This window comes from Monodelphis domestica, chromosome X (assembly GCF_027887165.1).
Source record: "Monodelphis domestica isolate mMonDom1 chromosome X, mMonDom1.pri, whole genome shotgun sequence".
In the NCBI taxonomy this organism is placed as follows: Eukaryota; Metazoa; Chordata; class Mammalia; order Didelphimorphia; family Didelphidae; genus Monodelphis; species Monodelphis domestica.
This window is the reverse complement of record NC_077235.1, coordinates 75,477,591-75,490,806: the sequence shown is the minus strand read 5'-3', so window position 1 is coordinate 75,490,806 and position 13,216 is coordinate 75,477,591. Positions and strand designations below refer to the sequence as shown.

At 38.1% G+C, this 13,216-nt stretch overlaps 1 long non-coding RNA gene across 2 annotated transcripts in view; it reads right to left on the bottom strand.

Moving 5' to 3' along the window:
• The window catches only part of LOC103101359 (uncharacterized), a 179,255-nt gene that overhangs the window by 23,887 nt on the left and 142,152 nt on the right, over positions 1-13,216 (bottom strand). For both annotated transcript variants that reach the window (XR_008914431.1, XR_008914430.1), the window contains one exon: positions 1-13,216. This exon is cut by the window's left edge and continues 23,887 nt beyond it. This is a non-coding gene — a long non-coding RNA (uncharacterized LOC103101359).

The following is a 13,216-nucleotide window of genomic DNA, read 5'->3' as shown; positions in this document are numbered from 1 at the left end:
TACTTTTTCTCACTGGCTGTTTCAGAACCAGACTTGAAAATCATAGCATCTGTGGGGGGCTGAAATAAATGATATCAAAATATGTTGCAGGTCATATCCTAAATACATTTCGCTATTTTTTTTTCAACTAAACTGTCCTTCCTCATAAAGGGGAACTCTTACACTCAGAAATAAAACTCTTTCCCATGAGGAACTTGTAGATTTTCAGGACTATATGAGCTCTGATAATCTATGTTCTAAGAATTCTCCCTGCTCTGACACACTGAGGTTTTGAAGCCACTACTGAATGTTCTAAGGCTTTTCCTGGTTCTGATATTACTTGTTCTACCTGCCATCTTTGACTTCATTTCCTTCTCTCTTGGGCCCGACATTACTTGCTCACATCCCACAATGCCACTTTCTGTTCTCTGGCTTTAACCATCTCTCACTTGCTATATTCTAAAGTCTGATAGTCCATATTCCCTGACTACATCCAGCTCAGGCACTTTTGATTCTACATTGCCTCCAAGCTCATTCATTGTATTTTCTACATTCTCTTCTAGGTCTGATGCTGTCTTCTGTGTTCACTCTTCGTTTAGACACCCAGAGCCCAGACAGTTATCCAAGTCCTGAAATTCTAAGCTCTAATTTTCTAAGCTCTATTCAACCTCCAACTGTGTGGACTTATGGGCCAAGCATGTTCTGAAATTCTATGTTCTAGCAGTTGTGCTAACTCTGTTATCACTTGCCCCACATACCTTGAAAGCTGATATTTTCTTGTCTATTGTTCCTTCCAGGTTCGTATCCCATGGAGACAATTTTGGTTCTGTATTCTAAAGGCCTTTCCAAGTTTGATACCTAGGTTAGAGGACTCCACTGATTTGAAATTTCTTCCAGCTCAGACATTCCATGTTGGACATACTTTCTCTTAAGTCTCATATTTTAGGGGCAGCTGGATTGCTCAGTGGATTGAGAGTCAGGTGGTTCTGGCTTCAAATCTGGGCTCAGACACTTTCTAGCTGGGTGACCCTGGGCAAGTCACTTGACCTCCATTTCCTAGCCATTACTGCTCTTTTCTATTTGATACTTAGTATCAATTCCAAGATAGCCAGTAAGGGTTTGGGGGGGGAGGCTCATATTTTGACATCTATGGCAAACCCCAATTTTGATATTCAGCCCCTGGACTGGCCTCAGCCCTGAAACTCTCCATCATGCTGATATAAATGATACTGAAATATGATTCAACTCTTATACAAAATATACTTTGAGAAATTCTTACCTGACCTTCCTCCAAAGTTGGAACTTTGAGCAAAGAAATAAAACTTCTTCCCAGAAATGGTACTGTATGTTCTCAGGACCATCTGAGCTCAAGACCATCTGTTCTAAGAGTTTCTTCACCTCTGCCATTCTGAGGTTTAAAGCCACTCTTTGTCCTGCCATTCTATGTTCTATCATTTTTCCTAGCTGCCTTCCCAGCTGTCATTCATTGATTCTCCCAGGCCTACTGAATCAAGCAATCTCAGTTCTCTGACTCTGATTGGCTCTCACTTTCTGTGTTCTAAAGCCTTTCCCAAATCTGATACTCTAGTTTAGAGTGCCCCATACAGCTCATGCAACACTGATTAGTATATATTCAAAATTGTCTCCAAATTCAGATACAACCTCTCAAATCTCATATTCTGGCTTCTATGTCACTGTTCATTTATGAGGTTCTCTGTTCTAAACACCCCCAGCCTCCAAAATATTTTCTTGAAAGGCACCTCCAAGTCATAGTATTTTCTTAGTGCCATCATGTAACCCTGTTTTTTTTTTATTAAAGTCACCTCCCACCTGTTTGTTTTCTTTTTCACTCACTTATTCAGCTCAACTACATTAAATTCCATATATGTATGAGAGCACAAGTTTTTCTTTTGAATTCCATGTACTTTTTTCAATAAGTACTGATTGATCATTCATTAACGATAATAGTGATAGCTAAAATAGTCTAATTCTTAAAGACACTCAATGCAATTATTTTTGTCTTTTATTATTATTAGTAGTAGAAGTAGAAGAAGAACCAGACTTGACAGTCTGCTTCTCCTTCCCCTCTGATTTTGTGCAGTCTCTTTTAATTCAGAAGATCAACTTTGTGCTGGCATAAATCTTGTTTCATACTGTAAATAAATCTTGTCTCACATCATTTACATTTACCTCTCCTTCCCCAGAAGTTGAACCTCTGAGTGTAGAAACAAAACTTGTTCCTAACAATGGCATCATGTATCTCACCTATGTTCTAAGAGCCCTCCAAGCTCTGGCATGGTATGGTTTTATGGCCAAAGCTAGTACTGAAGTTTTATGCTGCAAAGGCTTTCTGAGTTTTGCTATCAGGTCTTCTTCTACCTGCCTAGCTAGCTCTGACATTCTCTTCTTTCTGACCTCTTTCAGACAATTTCAGCTCTGTGGCTCTGACTATCTCTCACTTTGACTTCTGACATCACCCCTGAGTTTGCTATGCTAGGCTATAAGGTCCCATCTAACAGAGGCTCCTCGTTTCTAAATTGTCTCCACCCTCAGACATTCTTTGTTGGTTCCACCTTCTCAAGTCTCCTATTCTGTTCTGATTCTGGTACTCAGAGCCTGGACTGCCATCCCAGCCCTGAAATTCTCCATTTTTAGCTTTATTCATCAACCAATATATTCTCTTAAAAGACCCCTTCAAGTCAGATATTATCGTTTCTAACGTCTCTTCCATCCTAAGTATTTTATGCTCAAAAGCTTTTTTGTCATCTGATATTCTAGTTTTTTTTTCTTTTCACTTACTTAGTTTTAGTATATTAAGTGATATTTGTATATTGTGTACTAGTATATTAAATGTTTTAGTATATTAATTGCGTATTAGCAATACAATTATTTAATATCACTAAATATTTCCCTTGGAAATCCTACATACTTACCTTTAAAAAATAAATTTGGCCCATTTTGTGAACAATAACTGTAATATCTATAACAGTCTCCCCCCTCCCTTTAAAATATTGCATGCTTTTACTTTTGGGTCAGTTATTTTGTTTTTCATTTCATTGTTTTTCTTTTAATCCAGTTTAAGGCTTTTCTTTTCAAATTTGTACTTTGGCTGTCTGATTCAAGGATCACCACTTCATGCTTATAGATATCATGTTGGATTTCATTCCATAAACATATTTTTGAATGCTTTTGAAAATTTGCCTTTCCTTCCTTCTAACTTAGACAAGATTCCTTCTCAACAATGATATTGTGTGTTTTCTTGATCAACAGAGCTCTGCTAAGAGCTGCTTTGACACTGTGTAGTTGTTTTTGGTCAAATCCAGTCCTGAAATTGTATATCCTAAGGGCTTTCTGAGCTCTGATCATCTGTCTTTCTAAGTGCCTTCCCAACTCTGGCATTCCCTTCTCTATGGCTCTCCTTGGCTTCACATACTGTGTGTCCAGATCATACTGAATTAAGACAATTATCTCCCACGTTATAGGTTTTAGGACCCTCACTCGTTTGATACTAGGGCTAGGAAGGCGCCATCCAGATCAGGCACTCTTGGTATTAAATTGCCTCTAAGCTCCGAATTCTATATTTACAGGCCTTGTCGGGTATGCTATTCTGGCTTCTGAGCCTGGATCCATCATCCCAGTGTGGAAATTCTCAATTCTAATTGTTATCCAGCATCTAATACATCTCCGAAGCTTCTCCCAACTTTTTTATTTTTATATTCAAAGTCCTCTCACACTGGTGATATTTAAAGGGTTTTTTCCCTCTTTTCACTATTTAGTATTGTATATTGTGTTACATATTTCTCTTAGCCATACAACTATTTAAAATCACAAATAATGTTCCTTTTAGAATTGGGCACTTAACACCTCACTGGTTTCAGTTAAACATCCCCTATTCATTACCAAAAATGAGATGCCAATAGCACTTTTACCTGATTAAGAAAGTGCACGGAATTTGGATTTTCCCCCCATCAGAATATTTTTATGTTTCTGGATTGTCAGCCTGCTAGGGTAATATATTTCTGCCTTTCCTTAGTGGCAGTGTTTCGAATCTGATTTTGAAATCAGAGCATCAGTATTGTGCTGATATTATATTTAAACTTATGCTGCATGTCAAACCTTAAATATCCTTTCTTATTATTCTTAAATTTTACCTGTCTCTCCTCATAAATGGGATCTGAACAATGATTCTGTATGTTCTTGGGACCACCTGAGCTTTGATAATCTCTGTTCTAAGAGTTTCCTTAGCTCTGACATGCTGATGTTTTAAAGCTACTCTTATTCCTGACATTGTTTGATCTAAGGGCTTTCCTGACTCTGATATCCCTTTTCCTAAATGTCTTCTTACCTGCTCTGACATTCTATTCTCTCTGGCTTCTCCCAGGTCATTCTATATGCTAACATCCCACAGAATCAGACCATTTCTGTTCTCTGCTTCTGAAAAATCTATCACTTTCCATGACCTAAAGTTCTCCCACCTTTGACATACCAGGGTCCCTTTAAACTCAGGCCTTTTAGATTCTAAATTTCCTCCAACTGAATTAATTTAATGGCATTGTATATTCTACAAATCCTCTGAGTTCTTATATTCTGGCTTCCTCAACAACTCCTAGTTTTGTCATTCAGAGCCTGTACTTCATTTTCTCAGTAAATCCTGACCATTCATTAACAACAATAATGATATCCACTGCAGCCTTTAACCCTTCAATTTACTTCCCCTGCAATTACTGGGCTTTCAATTATTTTTCCTTTTTTAAACTGGAGTATGATTAGACATTGGTTGGTCACCTTTACTCTCTGTGAGTTCCAGGATATGAGTAGGTCATCACCATTGTACCGATGTTAAATTATATTGAAAAAAAAATTATATTGAAATATATATTGTTCCAGATAACATAAATATAATTATTTTTAAGAAATTTCCCGTCCCTCCCCATGACACACTTAAGAGACCCCTTCCTAGAAATGATATTATGTGGTCTCAGGACCCTCAGCTCTGATACTCAATTTAAAAGGACAATCCTTATCTTGATATTGTATGTTCTAAAGGTTTTCCTAGTAGGTAATAACTAACATTTATATAGCACCTACTAGACATAGGCACTGTGCTAAAATGCTTTCCAAATATTGTTTCCTTTGATCCTCACAACAGCTCTAACTCTTTTACCCCTTCCTTGGCATTCTCTGACATTTCATGTGTTCATATCCTGTGGAATCAGACAAATTCTCTTTTCAAGCTCTAGACATCTTACAGGTTCTATGTTCTAAGGTCTCTCCCATTTTCACTATTCCAACTTTCATGGCACTATTCATCTTGGGCACTCTTGATTTTAAATTTCCTCCAAACATAGATATTCTGGGTCCTACCTGCCCTCCCAGGTTTGAAATTTTATATTCTCAACTATGATATGTTCTCTTGAAATGTACCTCCAGATCAGACATTCTATGTTCTAAAGACTCTCCTAGCTCTGTCATTTTATGTTGAAAACCCCCTCATTCCTGTGACATTCAAGGGTTCTTTCTATTTACTGTTTTGTTCTAGCAAATTATATATGTCTTAACAATACAGTGATATGAAATCACAAATGGCATCCCATTTTCAAAGCGGGTTTTATTAAAAACAGATTTTTTCAATAAACAGTCCACATTCACTACCAAATTATAGGATACAATTCTTACTAGAATATTTTCAGGATTTTTTTTTGTTTTGCTTTGGTTCAAGTCATCTAAGGCAAAATCATTTGGTTGTGTTTAGAAAAGTTTTTATTTAAAGCATTGCCATTGTTCTTTTAGAAATTATATTGAAACAAATGTTGCATCTCCTACTATAAATATACCATCATTGTTTTTTAAATTTCCCTCTCCTTCCTCACAATTTGGAACTCTGAGCATACAGATGAAACTCTTTGCCCTCCCAGCTCTGATGCTTACGGCCAAAACTAGTTCTGAAATTGTTATGTTCTATTGAAATCCCTTGTTCTTAAATGGTTGCCAACTCTGACATTCTCTTTCTCTGTGACCTTTTCCAGGTCTTACATCCCATAGTGCTCTGGCTCTGATCAACCCTCACTTTCTTTGCTCTAAGGTTCCTCCCAGGTTTGATACTCTAGCTTCTGGGGTTCAATTCGGCTCAGGGGCTCTTGATTCTAACTGGCTTCCAATTTAATTTATTTTAGGACATTCAGTGTCCCACATATTTTTCAAGGTCTGATATCTTGTCTTCCAGGTTTTGACACTCAGAGCCTGCACTGTTTTCCCACAGTGAAATTCTATGTTATTAGCTTTCTTTAATCTCCAATATATGTTCTTAAAGCAGAATGGTGGGTTCTAGAAACCCTATGATTTAATTTTAAAGACCCTCCCTCATCATATATTCTAGGGGCTTATCCAATCTGATCATATTATATATGTGTCTTAGCAACAGAATTCTTTAAAATCATAATTGTTTCCCTTTTCAATATTGTGTACTTACCTTATTTTTTTCCCAATAAATACAGCCCTTTCATTAATAATAACAGAAATATTCACAGCAACTTTTGGCCTTCAAGATACTGCATGCAATTACTTTTGGGGCAGGTTTTTTTTCTTTGTTTTCTTTTGGAGTCAGATTAGGCACTGTCTGTTCACCTTTCCATTTTGCTTTTGTGACTCAGTATGGGAATTTTAATTCAGAGCAGCATCATGAACATATGTTGCAGCTTGTACCCTAAATATAATTAAAAATATATATATACTCGTCCCTCCCCAGGAGCATATAAACATAACTATTGCCCAGCAATGATCTTGAGTGTTTTTAGCACCATCCCAGCTCTGATCATCTGTTTTAAGAGTCCCTCCAGCTCCAATGCCCTCTAGTCTGAAAGGTTCTCCTAGTCCTGCCATTGTATGTCCTCAGGATTTCCCTGGCTCTGGTATCCTTTCTTGATTCTTCCCTGCTGGCTAAACTATTCTCCTTTCTGCAACCTCTCCCAGATTGGAGCTTAATTGAACAATTTGGGTTTTCAGTCTCTGACCATCTCTCCCATTCCCGATGATTCCTTCTAACTTCAAGGGTGTCATTGCAGCTCAGGGACTCTTGACTCTAAATTGCCTCTGAGCTCAGATATTTTATTTCTATAAGTCCTCACAAGTCTGAGGTTCTTTCTTCTATGTCAGCTTCCAGGCTTGACATTCAGAGCCCCCAGTGCCCTATTCTTATTTAGCCCTAGTCAATCTCCAAGTCAGACACTCTATTTAAAAAAGAGCTTTCCAATTCCATCATTTTATTTTTCAAATTCTCTCCCTCCTATTTTTCCCCCTTTTCTTAAATTACATATAGATCTCCACACAGTGATTTCAAATGGAAAAGTTGTGTTCCTTTTGAATTGCTTGCTTAACTTAAGTACTCCCTTGTTCATGAAAAATAATAGTCAGAGAGGTAGGCTTGGAGTTGGGAGGTCCTAGGTTCTGAATCTCGCCTCAGGTACTTCCTTCCTAGATGTGTGACCCTGGGCAAGTCATTTAACCCCCACTGCCTAATCCTTCCTGCTCTTCTGCCATGGAACCAAAACTAATATTGATCATAAGATGGAAGGCAAGGGTTTAAAAAAAAATAATAATAACAACAGTTCTATCTACAACAGCCATGTCCCTTCAAAACACTGCATCAGATTACTTTTTTTGGTGTGTTATTTTTTCTTTTCATTCTTTTATTTTGGAGACAGGTTAGGCACTATATTTTAACCTTTTCTTGCTGACTGGGTTTGAGGCCATGAATTTTAGTTTAGAACATTCCCATTGTGATGATCAAAATTATAGCTTGCCCTTGTTCCATATGCCTTCACATTCTCTCTAGTTAGTCTTGGGTCAGATATTCTGAGTGTTAAGCTCCCACTGACTCAAGACAATTGGTGTCCTTGGGCTCAGGCCAACTCCCATTTTGTCTTTTAGAGTCTCTTCTACCTCTGGTATTCCAGGTTCTAGGAACCCGTCTAGCTTTGGTATTCTGAATTCTGAATTTCCTCCAAAGTCAGATACGTTATGTCCTGCATGACCTCCCAAGTCTCATATTCTTGCTTCTTTATCAGCTCCCAGTTCTGACAGTCATACCTAGAGTTGCTATCTCGATGCTGAAATTCTCTATTCTAAATTCTATCCAACCTCCACTGTATTTTCTTGAAATATACCACCAAGCCCAGACAGTCAAGGTTCTAAGCCTGCTTCCTCCTCTAACAATCTAAGATGTTTTTCTTTTCATTTGTTTAATTTTATGACATTATATTACGTCTTAGCAAAATAATGATTTAAAATCATAAATGTTATCCTTTTGAATCCTGGGTACTTACCTTAGTTTTTTTTTTACAATAAAGAGTCTCCATTCATTAAAAATAATAGTAATATCAATAGCAATTTTACCTCATCAAGTCACTGTATGGAATTACTTTGTTGTTGATTTTTTTTCGCTTCCCTTTTTGGTTTGGTTTTGAAGGGGTTTAGGCCCAGGGTTTGTCTGCAGGGTTCAGGACCTGAGTTATAATTTTCAGCATTACTATTGCATTGATATGTTATATTGAAATATGTTATATTTAGCTCTCTAAAAATACTTTATTATTTTTCAAAATTAACTTTTCAGGGGCAGCTGGGTGGCTCAGTGGATGAGAGGCAGACCTAGAGATTGGAGGGTCCTAGGTTCACACCTGGCCTCAGGTCACTTAAGCAAGTCACTTAACCCCCACTGCCCAGTCCTTATGCCTTGGAACAAATATAGAGTATTGATTCTAAGAGGGAAGATAAGGATTTAAAAAAAAATTTATCTTTCACTCTGAATATGTTGTTCACTGAAGGTCTAAATTTAAAAAAGCAAATTCCTTCCCAGTTTTGACATTCTCTTCTCTATGGCTTCTCCTAGACCTGACCCTTTCTTGGCTGATGTCCCACTCATTTGCACAATTTGTGTTTTCAGATTCTGTTCATCTGCCACTTTCTGGAATCTACGGTCTCTCTAACCCTGATATTCCAAGGCTCCAGGGCCCTATCACATTCAGGCACTGCTGTTGAAATTTCCTCCAAACTGAGACAATGGGTGTTCGAAGTGACTATCCTAGTCTGATATTCTGGCTTCTATGTTCTCAACTCCAATTTCTGTCATTCAGAACCCTAGTTCATCTCTACAGGCATATTCCAGTCCAGATACTCTATGTTTGAAGGCCCTCAAAGCCCTGGAATTCCATGAAATAAGGCCACACCCCAGTATAATATTCTAAGACTTTTTTCTTCTCATTTTCATGTCCTTTTATTACATTGAATGTCTCTTTATCAATAGAATGATTTCAGAGCAAAAATGGGGTCCTTTAAAAGTACTCTACATTATACTTTAGTCTTTATACTTCCTGTCATGCTATACTATACTCTCCACACCTTATTATTTCCATAGGTACTCCCCATTCACTACTAATACCACCAATGTCAACAGCAGTCTGACCTGAGTAAGCCAGTTCATGGAGTTCCCTTCTTTTGGGATATCTGATGCAGGCAACACCATTGTCCATGGAAAGATGAAGCCTCTTATACTGTGTCTTCTCAGTCTCTAGCCATCCCCACATTTTTTATTTTATGCACCCTTCCACCTCTGAAATCCCAGGTTCCAGGGCCCCATCTGCCTCCATGCTCCTCTGTGTCCCCTTCTTGATCTGATGTTCTGGCTGGCTTCTATGTCAACACCCAATTCTGACCTTCAGAGCCCAGACGGCTTTCCTAGGGCTGAAATGCCCTATTTTAAATTCTCTTCAATATGTTGTCCAGAAAGGCAACTCCAAGCTTGGATATTCTGGGCTCTAAAGACCTGATACCTTCCATTGGAAGGCCGCTCCCTTCTCTGTTCTTCCCAGGGTTTTGTTCTTATCCCTTACTTATTCAGTTTTATTAGAGTACATACCTGTCTTAGCAATACAATGATTTAAAATCTCAAATGAGGTTTCTTTAAAATCCTGTGTACTTACCTTAGTTTTTCAATAAACACTCCACATTTATTAACAATAATAGTAATATCAACAGCAGTCTTGCCCCATCATGGCAATGCATGTAATTACTTTTTTTTTCATTTTTTTCTTTTCATTTTTTTTAGCCAGATAAGGCACTGTATGTTCACCTTTCTTCTTTGGCTGTGTGGTTCAGGACCTGAGTTTTAATTCAGAGTATCACAATTGTGCTCATATAAATGATATTGAAATATATGTTGCATCTCATACCATAAATATACGTTGTATTTTTCAAAATCAATTTACCTGTCCCTCCCAATACCTAGCTCATAGGGTAAATCATAAAGACAAAACCTCCTTCCCACCTATGACCTTATGTGTTCTAAGGCCCCTTTTATGGCTTGAAATTTCTTTTCTCTGAGCTCTGCCAACTTTGACATTGTGTGGTCTTAAGGAAGCTCTCTTGTTCTTAGTGCCTCTCTACTCTGATCCATGTCTCTAGGACTACTCTCAGTTCTGGCATTGGCTTCGCTAAGATTCCAGTGACTTAGACAATTTGGGTTTGCAGTGGTGCCAAACTCAGTAGAAATGAGGCCCTCTAACCTATACCAAAGGATCTCTGACGGTCGCATATACTGACCCGGTTTTAAAATGCAATATTATCTGTTTTATTGAATTTTTATGAATTTAGTTAAGTATTTCCCAATTCCATGATTGTTTTTTACACTTTTATCTTAGAATCAATACCAAGTATCAGTTCCAAGGCAGAAGAATGGTAAGGGCAAGCCAATTGGGGTTAAGTGACTTTCCCAGGGTCATGCAACTAGGAAGTATCTGAAGCCAAATTTGAACCCAGGACCTTTCGAAATTCCATTTTAAACTGGTTTAGGGAAGATTCCCAATGTTTGGTCCCTTTGGCCTAAGGGACTTCCTAGCTTAGATGCTCCAGGGCCTCATCGAATTCAGGCATTCTTGACTCTATTATTTCCTCCAAGTTCTGATATTCAGTGTTTGAAGGCCTCTGATATTCTAGCTTCTCTGTCCACTCCCAGGCATATCATTTTGAGCCCTGACTGCCCTCCCTACTCTGAAATTCTCTCTGACCTCACAAACAATTCTCCCTAGAAAGTCCCCTCCACACCAGACACTCTGGTCTAGGGTCTTTCCCTCTCAGTCCTGGAATTCTGTTCTCTCACCATAATTTGCTATGCTATTTCAGGCTTTTTTTCTTTTCAATTACTTATTTTTACTTTATTACACTGCATATGAGATTGATCAATATAATGATTTAGAAAGAGAAAATGGTGTGCTTTTGGACTCCTCTGCACTTACCACCTTCTTTGTTTCCCTAAGCACTCCCCAATTCCTTATCAATAATGGGAAGAGTAGTAGCAGTCAGACCAGATTAAGGCACTACATTGGAATGACTATTTTTGTCAGAGCTTTTTCAATGGTTTTTTTTTTCCCTAAGCAAGATAAAGTGATCACTTTCCCTTTGACCATATGGTTGAGGATCAGAATTTTCATTCAGAGCATCACCACTGTGCTGCTATAAATGATACTGAAACATATGCTGCATCATAACATAAATATACACGTATATAAATAAAATCAAACATATAAATATATGTTGTCCAAATGGACCCACCCCATGCTTAGACATAGCCCTGAGTACATCAGCAAAACTCCCTCCAAATGTTGTTATTGTTCAGAACCATTTCAGATTTGCCAATTTATGTCCCAAGAGACCTCTAAGCTCTGAATTCTAAGATATGAATGGCTCTCCTAGTTCTGTTTTCTAAGGGCTTTCCATGTGCCTGGCCTGCTCTGTCTTTCTCTTCTCTGTGGCCTCACTCTTGAACCTGACCTTCTATGTATACTTAGCTCCCTCTGAATCAATCTTTTTATACTCTCACCCTCTCTTATCTGCTCTTTTGTTTTAGGTTTCCCCCGATGGTTGATATTCCAAGTTCTGCGGCCCCATCCAGCTCAACACTTCTTGATTCTAAGTTGTCTCCAAGCTCCTTCATTCTCTGTTCTACATCCTCTCCCAGGTCTGGTATTCTGGTTTTTGTGCCAACTCCCTAACTTGACAATTAAAAGTCTGGATTGCCCTTCCAGTTTTATAATCCTATGTTCAAAACTGTATCTGTCCTCTAATATATTCTCTTCAAAGGCATGTCCACTTATTCTTCAGTTCCTCCCTCTTCTATTATTCTAGGGTATTTCTATAGCTAACTTATTTTACTGCCTTCTATGTAACTTAACAATAACTTAAAATCCCAAATGACATCACTTCTAAATCTTGCATACTTACCTTGTTTTTCCAATACTCTCCATACATTAGCAATAATTGGAATGCTACTGGCAGCCTTAGCAGATCAAGTCAGTGCACGGAATGATTTTTTCAGGGCTGTTTTGTGGGGGCATTGCATTTTCACCTTTCCTCTTTGAAGGTGTATACCAGGATCTCAGTTTGATTTCAGAGCACCACCACTATGCTGATATAACTTATACTGTAAATAAGTGTGCATCTCATACCATAAAGATCATTTGTTGCTCTCTTTGAAATGTTCCTGACACTCCCAATACCCTGGACCCAGGAATGATATTGAATGTTCTCAGGACCATTTCAGATCTGCTCATCCTTGCTTTATGAGCCTTCCCTCTCAGTCTCTCAGTTCTGACATCCCACAGGTCAAATGATTTGTTTTCAGCTCCCTCCCATCTTTCAGATTCCAAATTGGACAGTCTCTCTCAGGTCTGATATTCTGGCTTCTATTTCAATTTCCAGCATTCAGAGTCACTTGACTACTATCCTAGGGATGAAATTCTCTACTCTAAACTCTATCTAGCTGCCAGTATATTCTCTTCAAAGTCCAGACATTCCATATTCTAAGGATTCTCCCAGCCCTGATATTTTGTATTCTTAAGACTCCTCCCTTTTTTGATAGTCTAGAGGTTTTCTGTTTTGTTTTTAGGGGGTAGAATGGGGGCTTACCTTCTCTTTGGTTCAGTTTTATTACTTTGGATACAAGTTTTAAAAATAAAATTATTTAAAATCCCCAATATTGCCCCACTTAAATCCTGTGAACTTACCTTATTTTTTTTTCAATAAATACTCCCCATTCATTAAGAATAATAGGAATAGCACCAGCTGTCTTACCCTTCAAGGCACTGCATGGGTTTACTTTTTGGTCGGGTTTTTTCTTTTCTTTTTTTTAGGGGGGGGATGCCAGACTAGGCACAGTATGTTCACGTTTCCTCTTTGTGTGATTCACGAC